This window comes from Gallus gallus, chromosome 3 (genome assembly GCF_016699485.2).
Source record: "Gallus gallus isolate bGalGal1 chromosome 3, bGalGal1.mat.broiler.GRCg7b, whole genome shotgun sequence".
Classification (NCBI taxonomy): Eukaryota; Metazoa; Chordata; class Aves; order Galliformes; family Phasianidae; genus Gallus; species Gallus gallus.
In genome coordinates, this window is record NC_052534.1 from 32,367,301 (window position 1) to 32,383,654 (window position 16,354).

At 37.9% G+C, this 16,354-nt stretch overlaps 1 long non-coding RNA gene across 1 annotated transcript in view; it reads right to left on the reverse strand.

Moving 5' to 3' along the window:
- Positions 1-271: 271 nt before the first annotated feature.
- The window catches only part of LOC107052891, a 34,464-nt gene continuing 18,381 nt past the window's right edge, over positions 272-16,354 (reverse strand). Inside the window, exons 3-4 of the long non-coding RNA XR_003074653.3 lie at positions 5,640-5,814; positions 272-508 (exon numbers count right to left, since the gene is read on the reverse strand). This is a non-coding gene — a long non-coding RNA (uncharacterized LOC107052891). The remainder of the gene's footprint in view (positions 509-5,639; positions 5,815-16,354) is intronic.

Sequence of the window (16,354 nt, forward strand, 5' to 3'; positions counted from 1 at the left end):
AAAATCTTTCTGAAAAGAAGCATGCCAGTTCCTGTAACAGTGTACACTCTTCCAAAGATCCTTTTTTGTTATTAACTCACTTTCTATACATGGACACTCTGACAACATGGGAATAGGTAGGTGAAAGCAAACAGAGAATTTTCAGCTACAAGAGTGGTTCTAGCTTGTCTCTCTTTCTCAGATCAGAGAGATCACACAAAATTTTGAAATTTTGCTTTCCAACTTTTTTGTATTTGTCCATTGCTCAGCAATGCAAGGCAAAAGAAATTCGGTGAGCAAAAAAAGGCTTTTGCAATTATTCTGATTGAATTCATTTTCATTGTCTGCTGCCTTCTATTCCTAGCTAACCCTACACGTATGCATGTTTACCTTATTGTCTGTACCAAGTTTTGGTCTTGTTGGTGGCTTCTTCTTCACTGCTTTTTATGTCCCTCTGCTTTTTATTTTGTTCCCATTTTAGTCTGTGTCCTTGAAGATTTCTTCTTCCTCTAATTGAGTCCTTGACATTCTGAAAGATAAACAGGTCTTAGGCACGCAGTTAATGATGTCAAATTTACTTCAAGTAGTTTGGGAAGTTCTGGGAGAACAATTTGAAAACAGAATTTTCAGTTTTGGAGATCTGGCATCCAGTGAATGAGGGAACTAATTTTTGTCCACATGGTGAAATGAATTATTTTTCAAGATTTTATCTTCCTCTTATGTACTTTTCCCACTCACAGTGTCCGTCATGACATTAAGACCAACTCACTCTTTGTGACCTGACCTGATCTGCTATGGTATCTTTTCTTCACTCCCTTTCTCTTTTATTAACACTTTTCTCCATAGTCTTTGTTAAATAGACAATCAAGGTAAGAAAAACTGAAAGCACATCATATTTTCCTATTAAAGGGAGTATGAAGTACATACCAACTAGGATGAATCTAAACTGACATTTGGAACAAGTCATTGCATAGAAAGATCTTCCTTTTAAAATTTTATAAAATTTTTTCTCTGCCTTGAGGCACAACACCAGGTGAGCCTGGTTCATATGTTCTGATTCTATCAGTATTTTTTTAATAACTCATGAAAACTAAAAGAAAAAAAAAAAACCTACAAAAACTGTATCTGCAATTAAAAATATAACTTTCGTGATTATACAGTGGGCTAAACATGACATATTTAGTCCATGGCTAATAAGTGCAAATAGAATGAAGAATGTGAAGGGAAAACTTAAGTGTGTTGTTTCATACAGTAGACAGTGGTGTGATGTAGGGAGAGTATGAATAGGGGTATCAAGTACCTTATAATTCTCTCTGTGGATAGGAATAAACTAATGCTGAATGATCTTCACCATATAAGGCTTCCTGAAGAAACTAATGAGTCACAGATCACTGGAAGTTTCCCTGTTGCAAGTTGTTTGAGCATCTGCTTCTAAATTTCAGAACAAGACAGATGTCATATTTTATAAATGATCTCACTATATATATATATATATATATATATTAGTCATTTCCAGAAGCTTCAATTTCACGTGTGGGAGCAAGTAGTTTTAAGACTGATTTGTGGGAAGTCTTGCTTGTTTTCACACTGTTATTTAGCTACAGACTTAATGATGGGCTTTGTTCAACAAAGCATAATGCGAGAGTGTACTTTTTGCAGGTTCAATATGAATTATAAAAAAATAGTGCAACTGTTCCTCCTCCATCCACCCACAGGTCACTGACAAACTATCTCAAAATCAGGCTGAGCCTCAGATGAGTTTTGTGGTTGTTTGTCATAAGGGTAACAGAATATTTGCTTCATATCTCATTTATAGAGGAGTTTTACTTCTCTCCACATCTGTCTCAGGCAGAACTTAGAAATACTTCAATTTTCTGTTCTTAAGGGAGACTGTGAAAGGAACACTTAGTTATTTTCCATTGAATTGCTCTCCATAGAACTGAGGCTGAAGGATTTACAGAGAAACACTTGTACAGGGACCATTCCCTGGTGTCTTCTACCCTCACCCTGCCATTGAAAGTTTGCCCAGCCTCAAACTGGAAGAAAGGAAGACACTGTTGAAAAGCAATTTTATTCATACCAGCTTTTTAGAGAACTGCTGTTGGAAACAGCAGTATGAAGCAATGAAATTAGCCCTCCGGTAACATGCCTCTGAATGGTTTTTCAGACCACTTATGTGATCAGGTTTTGATGCCTGTGAACAAACCACACGGTGATTTTGATGATGGCAGTCTGAAAGAAGTGAGTGTGAAAGGTGATCCACCAGGTCCCCTTGATAGAGGGAAGTCACTGACTTCAGTGGAGTTGTTCTAATTCACTTGGGGATCTAGCCTGTGTTTCCCTGTGCTCATGATACCAGCCATATACATACTATTTTGCTTCTGTGTCTTAAATTCTTATTCTTTTCTCCGTCAAGATTTGCTTTAAGATTGCTGTTTAAATATATGGTTGAATACTAGGAATAAGTGAGCTCTGTTCCCAGTTGGCTCCTTTTCTGTGACTTTACAAACACCTGTAGTCATGCTGTTTTCAACACGTGTTACTGTTTCATGTAGGCCAGCGTCTTCCAGGAGCCAGGCCTGGCAGACAGTGCCTGTCCCACTGGCCCACAGGAGCAGGCAGCTGGGGGCATGAGGGCAGCCCCAGACACAGGTGTTGGGAATGTCCCTGGTGATGGGCTACGTCTGGACCAAGATGTAGGCCTGAAGGTAGGCCCAGATTGGCAGGGCAGGATTGTAGGTAGCTCTATCAAAAATGGACAGACTGTGGTGTCAGATATGCACCAGGCCAAGGGAACTACATTTTTGGTGAACATTGCCAGAACACTGCCACCAAGGCAGAGCAGAGCACCGGCTGGGGCACATGCACATTACATGCGCAGAACTGTTCTAAGGACAGCCAATGAGGTGTTGGGGTCCTCTGTTGGCTATCCTGGAATGAAGTCTTCTCTTTCCTCCCAGATTCCCAGTATGACTGATGCAACATTGTTTCCCCAGTAAGAACCGATATTTGGCCAGTCAGCCATGAAGTTGCTACTCCTATGTTTTTTCAGATTCTTTTTGCAGAAGCACTGAAGTCACAGGAATGCTTGCTGTGAACAGTCTGTGTGGACTGATGTGACTAATGCCATGAGCTGTACTTGTGGTTAAGTTAGAAAACATTCATTTTATTATTAACACAAAATAGTTGCTGCACTGTTAAGAATGCTTATGTAGGAATTATTTAGACCCAAACAAAGGATTTACCTCCCGCTATTATGAACCAGTCCTCTGAGCTGTAAGCAGAAATAATGCCATGCCATTTAGGTAATTAATTATCAGTCTTTAATTATGAATAACAAATAGCCACTGTGACTGCTTTAAGAACAAATCCCAGCATAAAATTTTTCTTCACAATATATTTGTCAAAAAATAAGAAATAATGAGTATGAAGCAAACTGATTATGCAAGATTGGTAAGTAAAAAGGATGCTTAATGAATGTCATTTGTTTTTATATGATGAAAAACGTGAACTGTAATTCACCCTGATGTGTGTTAGAATTTCCATGGGCCCATGCCACTGAAAAGCTATGATTCTTCATTCACCATAAAGTTAATCACAGATGAAAGCTTTGACAGACTTGGAAAACAACTAACACTGGGTCACCACATCAAAAAACTAGTAAATGAACAAGACACAAACCAGTAGTTATTACACTGATGAATTCTGGTGATGTGGAGGAAAAGAAGTAAAATAGAAATAATTCAAAGAGGATTTATTTATTAACAATTTCCCCCCTGCAGTTTGATATCTTGTTTTGTTTTGTTTCCCCTCCATCTCCTTCTTTCTTTTACTCTTTTTTTTTTTTCCTCTTGTAAGGAAAAAAAAAGGATGTAAGGAAAAAATTATGTCCCAGCCTGACCTGATGATTGAGCACTTGGTGAAGAGGGTGGTTGGCTCAGGAAGCACAGTGCAAGCAATTCACCTGTGCCTCCCACATGACTAGAAGCTCATTTAAGGGCTAGCCAAGGGAGAGCGTCTTCTGGATGAAGTCTACTTCTTGAGAGGGTGTGTTTTGTAGCTGGAGACTCTATTGCTGGTTGGGTGAGTTAATGTTTTCATATATATGGTTATTATTGATATTTCTAATGATGTTTTACCTGGTGTTGCAAAGACATTTTCAGAAGCAATTTCACTGCTTCCAGGGGCCAGCAATGAATTATAAAGTTTTTCACATCATCGCAAATATACTGAGTAGCTGAATTATTGGTGTCTGTATGGTTGACTTGGTGTGTGTTTGAGGATTCCCAGTGTACAGTCCTGTCTGCACAAAGAGAATTTGGGGTTGTAGTGTCTGTTGGACTTCATTAGTACCTGTATCAGGAAGGTACCAGGTGCATCATAGGTACCAGAACACAGGATCGTGCCAGAGGGCTCAGGCTGTTCTGCCTTTCAACTGGCAGTGACCAGCATCAGATACCCTAATCTAGGTTAATATGATCTTTATGAGGGAAGTACAGACTACCTATGGGAAAACTAGCTTAGAAGCCATAATGACTGCTAATGTGAATTTGACAGTTTAAATCATCACGTTTAACTTAAAACTTGTAAGTAGTAATTTTCCTCTATCTTAGAATGTGCATCTGCTTTGTAAAGGTCTAAAAATCAAGTCATGGGAAGTCTGAACTGTGCTTCAAATTCCTGCTTTTACAAGTTATCAGACATTCTTTTGTTCATATATCATGATAAAGTTTTGCTTCTATTTTTCATTAATATTTTGTATCCTGATTCTGTTATTTATTATTTGAATTACTTTTACAATCTTTGTTTCCTTTATTATGTCCACAAATGATGCAAAAAGCTATACCACTGCAGAAGAGGAAAAAATGCATGAATATTCAACAGTAATCATATGAATAATTTCTCCTAATCTTAGTTAACCTAACCTGGCAGGCAAAAGATACTACAGATGCAACACAACATTGCTATTAGGTGACTGAACTACCTGGAAGATGCTTGTGTGGATATATGTGGAAAAAATATGAGTTTATTGGCTCTTGTGATCTGGAAAACATTGGGATAGAAATAGACATTGTCTCTTGCTGTTGAAGGCTGCAGACATTTTTCTGTAACACTGGGACATGGGTAATAGTTTAAAGCAGAGCAAGTGTACAATATTAATATCCCATTTGTCCAACTGAAATTAATTACTAGGAAACTATGGTTGTTTTATAACTAGAGAGTTATAGGATAGTTTGGGTTGGAAGGGCCCTTAAAGACCACCTAGTTCCAACCCCCCTGCTATGGACAGGGGCACCTTCCACTAGGTAAATTTACACCAAGGCCCATCCAACCTGGCCTTGACCACTTCCAGGGGTGGGATATCCACAACTTCTTTGGGCATCCTGTGCCAGTTCCTCACTGTTCACTGAATAAAACATTTCTTTACATTACAACTCCACCTAGGGCTCACACAAAAAGGAGCTAGGACTAAGAGATTTTGGCAGCCCTAACATTATTTTGGAAGCAGCTCTCCAGCTCCACTTGCACAGCCTCTGCATCTTCTATTTTTGAATACTAAAGCTAGCCAGTGCCCAAGTCCTACAGCCACCCCACTTAAGGCTCCCTGGAAAATGGTGAGGACTGAAAAGTTTTGGCAGCCCTTTTGCAGGCCTACTCACCTGGGGCTCTGCACTTTCATGCTTGATATGGGCTGTACAGCGCAATTTGAAGTTCACTTTTGTTGTTGTTGTGTTGTGTGGATCTTGAGTTTTGGAGTCTGAAGTAGACAGAACATGAAAACCTCTGAGTGAGTAGGACTCATTGTGGTTAAGTAACATGTTGAAATTTGTGATGCTGAAAAACAGGAGGAGAGGAAAGTGGTATTGTGAAAACAGGTTTTTTTTCTGTGAGACATGTGCATGTTCACACAGTTCTATGATCACTGAAACAAGCTGTTCCTGCACCTCCATGAAAATTTATATTTCAAGTCCACATTAGTCTTGGATGTAGTTCTTCAAGTTCCTCTGCCAGGAGATTATATTGCTATAAGTTTTGTTTTTGAATATGTGCTTCTCAAACGAAAACTGAAACTTTCAGAAGGAAAAAATAATTATTTGATGGTGAAGGCAAAGGCTTGTATACAAAGCCTTATTATAAAAAACAAAACAAAAAACCAAAAAACAAATATTAGGAACATGAACTTTAATCATGGTGCTGTAAATAATGACCTTGTCTTACACCATCCTTTTCCTATAATGCTATTAATCTGCAAACAATCTTTCTTCAGTAAAGGAAAGAAACAGAAAAGTAGCTATTACTATGTACCACTACACTGATTGTTGATCACCTGGCTTCCTGGCCTCTGTATGAACAAGATAGCTTAACCAAGAACGGTATGTCTTTAGCCACAGTCACAACATTAACTGGTAAAATAATTCAGTTTGCCACATGAAGTAGAATAGCATGGTCCTAATTTTTAGTCTGGCTCTGCCAGTCAAGATTTCTTCCCACTCACTTCAAATCAGTTTAAATTGTGGGCAATTTGTATACCCCATAAAAACTGTAATTGCATGTTGTTTTAACTAGGTAAGTCTAGGTGAAAAAATCATGAAACTAGGAACTACTAATTTAAAGGGGTGAAATCATCTGTGTTTCTCAAAATGACATCACAAAAATATAAGCCTACTATAAATGTAAATGTCTTTGGTGTGCTTCTTTACTTCTTTTAGTGTGATTCTGCTTGAAAATTTCTTGTTACTTCATGTTTTTGTGGATTGTAGGCCAGGTGATTATTTATAAAAGCAGATTTTAAATACAAAAAAAACCAGATTATTTTCATTGAACCCTAACTGGACATGCTTAGGATTTCTCTTTTTATTTTCTCTTGATTATTTATCACGTGTCCTTACTGAGTTTTCAGGAGATACAACGGGGAGGTACTTCAGAGAGAGGATAGCATCATACAAAGGCACATTTGCTTCATGCCCATATCTTTGTTTTTCTTTCCAGAACTGTGTGCTTTAGAGAGACTGAGGAAATGGATAATTGAGGATCAAGCTACTCTACAGATGTAAGTCAATATCCACTTTTTATTAATATAAGGTGGTAGAAAATGACCTTTTTCAATTAGTTACCATGAGAACTTGCTTGTTTTACTATTCTTTTGAAGAACTATTGCAGCTGTTAGTCATGTAAGAGAAAACTGCATTTTTGGTGTCTAATCTGAGTCGTCAAATGTTATCTATGGTGCTGTATGCTCTTCAGTGATTTGTACATTCATGACTCCTTTTGTGATGTTGCTCCTTGTACTGGCTGTTTTTTCTTTAAAAGATTACTGTCCATTCTGTTGCAAAACCTTAAGCTGCAAGCTATTAAACATGTACATATGAAATAGCTTCGGTACTTCTGCAATACAGGAGTTTCAAAACAAAACAGCAAAAATACAAATTTGTTGGAATACATATTGTGGTTAGGCTTGTGAAGGCGGTGTGTTGTCACTCACTGACAGGGTTGGCAGGGTGCACATAAAGTCCTGAGGCAACAGTTGTGCTGTGGTTGCTGTGAAAGATCAGGGAAAACTGGCTTGTTCAGTGCCCTTGTTTGCCATCATTTAAGTAGGGCTGAATAGGTTAAGTAAAAACGAGTGAAATGTGATATTTAAAAATTCTTTGACCTATAACTGAAGTTTGTTGGAAGTACTTCCCTTTTTTTTTGTCATCACCTTACTTAAGATATTTTTTTTAGCAGTAATGTACATGCAACACAGTTCTTTCTTGAGACCCCTTCTATTTCAGTAAGAATTCAAATTTATAGCACTTCTAGCAAAGGATTTGGCACAAAATTAGATGTGATTGCTACTTTGACAGTATACAGTGTGTGTATACATATCAGAATCATAGAATGGCTTAGGTTGGAAGGAACCTCGAAGTCCACCTAATTCCATCCTGTTCCCTCTTGTCATATCACTATCTACCCATGTATGAAGTTGGTCTCCCTCCTGTTTATAAGCTCCCTTTAACTACTGTGAGGCTGCAGTGAGGTTTCCCCTTCTTCCAAGTTGAACAAGCTCAGCTCCCTCTGTGTTTCTTTGTGTGAGAGCTGCTCCAAGCCTCTGATCATCTTTGTGTCCCTCCTCTGGACCCACTCCAACAGCTCCAGATCTTTCTTGTGCTGGGGGCCCCAAGCCTTGATACCATACTCCAGATGGGGCATCACAAGGGCAGAGCAGAGGAGGATAATTGCTTCCCACACCCTGCTGGCCACCCTCTTTTGAGGCAGCCCAGGATACTGTTGGCTTTCCAGGTTGCAAGTATGCAGTGCTAGGTCACATCAAGCTATTCATCCACTAGAACTCCTATAAATTTAACACTGTTTGATAGAGCAAATTCTCAGCTACAGAACACTTTTTCCAACATAGTCAGCACCATTAACCATACATCTCACTAGCAGTGAACAAGAGTCTGCATGAAAAAAAAATAAAAAAAATCTGCACTGGGGAGGTAACTTGTTGCTGTCACCTCTGCTGAAATGCACCACCCACTGCTTCACTGTCCTCACATCCACTGTTTGGCCTCCATAAATGTTCAGCAAGCATCAGTGAATGTCAGTGGGTTCCATTTTTTTTTTTTCCTGCATCTCAAGGAGTTCAGTGGCACTCCTCTGCTTTATCAGCATTTCCATGTCAAATGCCATTATGTCAGATGCCATTTTGTCAGACTGACTCTCTGCTGGCATCTGTCACGTGGCATCAGTGTAATGGAATATTGGTGGGAAAGTTTAGCCTCTGCTGCCACACTGCCAACATCCACATCTGACTTCATGACCCAACATAATAAAATAATAAGTATTACTTGCAAAGCAGCCTTTGTATGTATAATATGCACACAGGTTATCCATAGAAAGACAGAAAAAAATACAGTATGATTTCAATTTTTTCATGTTCTGAGTCTTTCTATAGTTCTTGCCTGAGTATTCTAAATATCTCGGAGACTTCTGATTTGCTTGTCAGCCCTGTAGTTTTCATACTGCATCACTTCTGGTTCATAGGATAAGATCGTTTGTGTACGTTTGGGACTGTTTTCGTATACAACCTTTTATTGGCTTATTTTCTTCTTTACTTGCTATTTCCTTACATTCTACTGAGCAAATTTTACCTGGTCTTTTTCTTTTCATAATGGGATTGTTATTTATATACCTCTCAGCAGAGAATTTGAAATGATGCATGAAGTCAATTGAATTTTGAATACTGCACTGTTTATTATCTATTTCCAACATACAAAGATACTTAGCAATATAATGACTTTTCTATGAAGCTGTGTAGGATTTCTGGGCATTTGTACAGAACAAAAGCAAAGTCATGGCTCTTCATCTAAGAGTTGAATCTTGAAAGACACTTTTCTAAATGTTTGAATTCACACACTTGAATTTGTAATTCAAATGTTTACAAAAAAGGAAGAATAAAAGCACATGGGACTGAATCACTGAATACCTGCAAAGTTCTATGTAGAATATCAGTGAGGACTCTCTTAGAGAAACATGGAAGTATTAACCAGTTTTAAAAGGAAGATTTTAAATTTGAGACCATGGTAGAGTCACTCACCTCTATCCAAATGCATAGATAAACCCAGAAACTTAGACTGCTCTGATCAACTTCAAAAGGTAGCTCAATCTGAACATGATTCTTAAAACTAGAAAGATTTGGTCTCAAAAAGCTTGTTTGTATAGATTTAGCTATAGCTAGCAGTACTATGCATTCAAATACTGCTGAGAGAACCAGACCTCTTATACTATTTGAAGGTCAGGCTTTGTGTTTCAATAAGTATGTCTTCCAGATATTAATACATATGGAGATAACATTCTGTCCTATGTAAAATAAGTTAGCTCACATTAAAAATATGGAAGAACTCAGTTTGGCAGACAAGAACTGCATGGCTACTTCAGAATATATTCACACTGGCTTCAAGAATACAGTATGCCTTGTCTTGAAAAAAAGGTGTCATGGTTTTATGATTTTTGGTTATTGGAATTCCACATCATAACATCATGTAGTACACTGGGAGTTAAAGACTTAATGCTCCAGTTCTGGGTACCTGTCCCAGAAGAGAAGATGACCTACATATCCCAGAGGACTTTGTGTTCAGAGAGGAGATAAAGCCCCTGGCAAGGTCATGAGACCAAGCTTCTCTCCTTACTGCTCCACCTGACCACACATCTTGCCTCAGCATTAGTGTAAGGCAAATTTGATTATTTGATTTATTAGCTCCATTTCTAATTATATTGTATTATAGTGTGTTATCTTGCATTCTGATATCCTATTTAGTAAATTAGTTTGTTTCTCCTCAGATCATTGGCTCTGTTCTGTTTGGGGCCCATCTCTCTACTCTTTTCCCTTATCCCTTTCCGGAGCATGGATCTGCGGGTCCCTTCACCCTGCTAGTTACAGAACCAGGCCAAATCAGCCCATAAACTGTTGACAAAAGGCAAGATTGTTAGATGACAGAGGTAATTTTCCTTCCCGTACAGAATACAGGGAAACTGTAGTGTTTTCCTGCACTAGTGATATGAGGAAGCACTTTGTGACCACAATAGAGAGGTGCTGCTATGTGTTTAGTCTGCTCACATACTCTTCCCCAGGAAGTCACTGCTCCTCTCTGCTGAAGATGAGTTGTTTGTCTGAGAGGACCTTTGATCTAACCAAGCTCAACTTACCTTCTCATTTTTAGTGTTTTTCAAGTCCATAATCCAGGCAAGAGAACTTAGATGCACTAACTATTATTGCTGTAGAACCCTTATGCAAAAACAATGAGTTATATACACTGCACTAAAGCATAAGCCATACACATACTATCATTGGACCATATCTGAGGGGCCACTGGGACTGCAGGCTTGACAACACTGCCTGATTGGCCTTGTTTGTTATGTTCATTGTCATTCAGAGCTATTGTCAGTGCAAGATAAATTCTTGCAGCAGCATCTATCATGATAAATTCTGTGGCAGACTCCAGCGCTTTCTTTCCTGGAGTCTTAATGCTCTCACAGGGAATCTTCATTCATCTTTATGGTAAATGATGAATCTAGCAATTTTATGTTGAAACTTTTCTGCCTTTCTTTTTAAACTTTCACAAATTTTGCATGACTACTTGAAATGTGTCAAAGCAAGGCGAACACAGACTGTTACCCAGTCACATCCTTGCAATTCTGAAGAAAATGCTCTGGCAGCTGGATCTGGTGAATCTTGGGCTGTGCTGTTAACTCAGTTCGGAGGGACAATGCGCTCTAAAGATTTTGTAGGCATCCTCTAGCTGGCATTTTCACCTCTTACTAGTGACTGCGAATCACAATATTAGCAGGCTTTAGAGAAATTTGATGAAATACGTATTTTTTAGCTGTAGTTCCTATCTTCTTGCTGTAACTAGAGAAAGAATGGCTGAGTAGCTGTGGAAAGGGAGAAAGCTTCTCTTTAACAGTTCCAGAGAATAAACACCATTGTCTGTTTTTCCTTGCCCAGTTGTTATAGCCTGGTCAATACAACTTAATGTTTTGCTGAATATAAGTCTAGTAAAAAAATATATATATATATATATATATATAGGAAATATGTTTCCTTGGGTTAGGATTAACCATGTTCCCTTGCTGCATGCATGTTTGCTTCTAGCAGTATACATCTGAACTTGTGGTTAACAAACACGTATTGCCTGTGCTAGTTCCATTCTGCATTATGTTAAATGAAAAGTAAATTTTATAGCCAAGAGCTACCAAATACTGCAGTACTAATCCCTAAGAGTGTGTGGCTCAGTAGAGAAGAATTTAATGAAAAAGATGCTGTGAGGGACTTATTTTTTGTTCCACCACATTAGTTATGAGCTGTAAAAAATCCAACAAAACAAAAAACAGAAAAAAAAAAAGTTATAACAACTTCTGCTCTTTATTCTTAAGAGTTCAGTATTTGTGACATTGATTTTTCTGTCACCATAGCAATCACTGGACAATGTGACACCATATGAAAAAAATATAAAATATTTATTTGCATGTAATGCTTTATCTGGAAACCACTGCTATCCAGAGAAAAAAGATTAAGTGCCTATTTATTCCAACTTCTGCAGATGTTCAATTTGTTTGGTTTTATTTATGTATTCTTTTTTTTGTACTGGTAGGTGTATTGTTATACTACAAGTTCAGATAATTCTTCACTTATGCCCAGGTAATTGTGCATTATTTGATTTATTGTATTGTTAACAACATTTTCCTCTGCCCTACTTTATTAGGCCATATTTAAGTAATATATGTGCACATCTGATATTAATCCAAGTGAAGTCTGAATCCAGATTCAGATGTGACCTTCTCCCAAGGATATAACTTTTTCTAATAAAAACTGACTGGATTAGAAGCATGAAGAAATGGCTCTCTTGTTTTTTTTTTTTTCCTTAATGATTTTTGCCTAGGGGTTTAGGAAAATACTTTAGAAATTGGACCAATTTTCTAGCTTTCTCATTTTATATCTTGCTGACAAATTCTGTCTCAGAGCGGCTGTATCTCATTGTCCATTCTTCTTTGCTTCAGGCCATCTCGTGTGCTGTATCTGTTGAATGATTCCATGAATGAACTGAAAGATGAAATATAGAGCCTGTCAATCATATTTTTAGATGAGACAATTCAGGGAGGGATTGTAAATTCATGGGAGAATGAGAATAAAATACAGTGTAATCATCATGCACTGGAAAAGTGATCTGAAATCAATCAGCCAGATTTACTAAGTATACTGGCAAAGTGGATCATATAGAAAATAACAATCTGAACAAAATTAGTGAGATTAAATGCAACATGGAAAACTTAAAGTTTAAAAATGAGGAGGAAAAAAAATCCTGAATAGCATGTAATGATTACTTCGGATTTCATCCAGTTACTGCAAGGGAAGTCTCCCTAACATTGCCTAATAGTATTTGAAGTATGAGAGAGCTTGCAGTTTTCACTCAGAGTTTAGTAAGATTCTGTAGCACTTTTATACTGATAATCTCTGGAAAAAAATTGAAAATGTGAGACTCCATTCCTTCTCATTTTGAATCTCTCTCTGTATATAGCTTTTACACTGGAAGCCACATAATTAATAGGAGTTAACGAAAAAATATCTGCCATTATGGATGGGTAACACGAAGTGTAATTCTGTGCAGTGTCAGCATATTGTGAATAATGTTCTTCGTTCATCATTCACAGCTGCACAGGATTCCTTGTCAGTTCTGTATTATAGCTGTTCTCTATGTACTCGTATCTATGAATTAATTACAACAGAGGTCCTAATTAAGGTTTCTTGTACCACAAGTACTAACTAAAGTGATATAAACAGAGAATGCTTTGTATGCATTAAGAAAAAACGGCAATTCAAACAGTGAAATGTCTTCATTTCAGGTTGTTGTTAATTCCATCCCTCCAACTCTTCCAAGGTGTTGACCACTATACAGTATACAAGACAGGAAAAAACAACCATCTATTATCTGAAAACAAGCCTTTCTCTCAGAGCTTGCCTGGGAAACCAAGCAAGAAATTCTCAGTGATAAAATACTAAATTTAAAGTTCTAAAAAAAAATTCATTGAGATAGGTACTTTATTTATTGGGTTGCCTCAATTCTGTAGCCAGTTTTTTTTCCTATGGCAGAAGACCGCTTGCCAAATCTAGCTGACAATGTCTGAAAGGTGTGATATAGTGCTACTGCACAGCACTAATTAGCTTTTTGAAAGTTATTGTGTAGCATGTTTGCATTTACTACTTATGTGGAAGTATAGCATTCTTCTACTGTAAGGCCTTTGTCACTAACTGTGTCATTTGGGTATACAGAAGTTAAAACATCCTTATGTGGTCTGCTATAAACTTCTAAGGGACCCCAAAAGCATGTTGTTTAACATGCACAGGAATTAAATATGGTTTCTCGATGGCAGTGATTCCAAACTTAACTTTCTACAGCTTCTGCACAAAGATTCCTCAGGGGAGACGTGTAGGAAAGTGGTGATGGTGTCTGAAATTAAAGAGAGCTTAACATTTAGGAGGTACTGCTGCAAATGTATCAAAACATGTGGTTAACTAATGGCATTATGCCACTGAAATTAGAACTACACCCAGTCATCTTGACAAGGAAACAAGAGACAGAGGAAAAGCATTATTTCTGTAGGAAATGTCTGCAGGTGAATGTCCTGTGTAATGAAACATTTGGATCATAGCTGGTATTGGTTGCAGTCAGAAGGTCTAACCGGTGGAAAATATGGTACTTGGTATGTTTGGTAGGATTCCTCTGTAAGATGCTTTTCAGCTGGCTTTTATGCCCTGTTGAAACTGGTCTATCACCTTGTTAGTGGGCATTACTGCTCCCTTAACAGCTGGCAGTGTGCATAGGCATGCTGCAGAACCAGACTATGGATCTATTTTAATTATAATCACAGGATCCCTTCTGTGCAGGGCAGCCATGCATAAGGTTATGAGGATAATGTCTCATTATCATTCTATCAAGGAAGCTAGATTAATTTGGAAAAAAAATCAAAACATATCTAGAGGTAAGAAAGAAATGGATGAGGTTTCTTCGAAGTAAATTATGATCAACAGCAAAAAGAATAAATTATTTCTTTCAATATGCCAAAGTCCAGCTAAATGGCTTAGATGGGTGCAGAGAGAAGCTGTGTTGAGTAATGTAATTGGCTGTGCAACATCAACCAAGAGATTACCCTCGAGGAGAAACTGAGTTTTGTGGAGCTGTTTCTGCAGCAAGGTGCTGCTCAAGGTGGGTGATGCTGGTCCTTCATTGCCTCTCTCAAGCAGAAGAGGAGGAAAAAGGAGAGAAGAGGAGAAAATATTTTAAAAGTGAAGGTATTTAGGGTACTGCATGTAGTGGATTCACTTTATTTTCTTTTTCTTTTTTTAGGAATGAATTTGCTTTGCATGTCCTGTTCTCTGTGTTTTTGTTATCTTTTTTTTTGTTTAAAGTATCCCTTAATATGCTTTTCTTTTTTGTCTTCTCGTTCAGTTTTCAGGTTCTCCTGGTGACACCTTTCTATATAGCCCTTCCTTGGAAATGCATGATTCTCCCATTCTTTAGACCATGTGTTACTAAAGTGAAAAAATAGCCTGAAGGCTGAGAGGGTAAATAGGAGGAAGGTTAATCATTCCTTTGGAAATTCTGTTGAAGATGAAGTCAGAAAAAAAAAAAAAGGCAACAGTTGGCTTGTGGGAGGATTTATGAATGGACCAATCAGAGGTTGAAAATTAAGCTTTAAAGCCAGCTTCAAAAGTTACTGCATTTTTTTCCTCCTTTGGAACTCTCTATTAGAAAAGAAAATATCTTTCATCTTCTTTACATTTCCTTAAGGGAAGTTTAATTTGTTTAGGAAAAAACCTACAGCTTTAGGAAAAAAAATTGCAATTCTCATCAGAATACCTAACCAATCTCTGTGTGAAGGACAAACGTGATTCAGAATCCCTCTGTGCTTATTTCCTTTCTCAAATGCAAGAGGTAATCTGGCTCTGACTGGTGCCCAGTGCCAGGTCGGATCTCCCCATTGCCATCTGCTACCTCTGGAGACACTAAAAAGTACGTGGTAGGCTTTGGGTATGGGAGGCCAGCTAAGCAGGTGAAGGGCTTTGGGTCCCACCCTCCAGGGGATGGGTAAGCATGCAGCTCTGCCAACTTCTGCCAACCACGATGGCAGCACAGGGCTATACTCAGTGCTTGGCAGAGGTCCTTCTCCAGCCCATATCTTTGATTTCAGACCTACTTTCCTAAGAGAGAGGGGGAAGATGAGTTCTAAAAGGAAAGCAAAGATGAACAAAGTGATGTAAACACAGCTTTAGCAACTGAGTCTAATAAAAAGTACAGCTAAACACCAGAAGGAAAGTAAAAACACCTTTAAGTGTGCTGCATTTACAAGACATAAAGGCAATTTAGTGGAACAAATCAAACCCTGGCAACTACTTATCCAACTGTAAAGGCAGTAAGAGAATCAGCAACACCTGAAGGATTGCCTTTATTGTTTGAAGAACAGAGCATCTCTTGTTAAGAAACGCACAGAGCAGGAATACATTAGAGGGAAATGAGTTAGGACAGTCATTGGAGAAAAAGAAATATCCAGTTACCTACAAAAATACTTCATAGTCATTTTCAGCCAGGGTACTATTGAAAATATCTCTTTGGAAGTGAGTTTTGTCCAGTTATTTTGTGTATGACTGTCACTCTTCAGTATGTGATGGCTTTATGGATATGATATCTGAATTTGAACGTATGTTCATAACACTATGCAATTACTGAAAGTAGTAAATAGCTTTTAGAAGGCTTATTCTCTACTGAAATGATGAATGCAATGCAAAGTAAAACACTGAAATAAAGAGGAAAGAGTAGACAGGGCTAAAATATAAGCC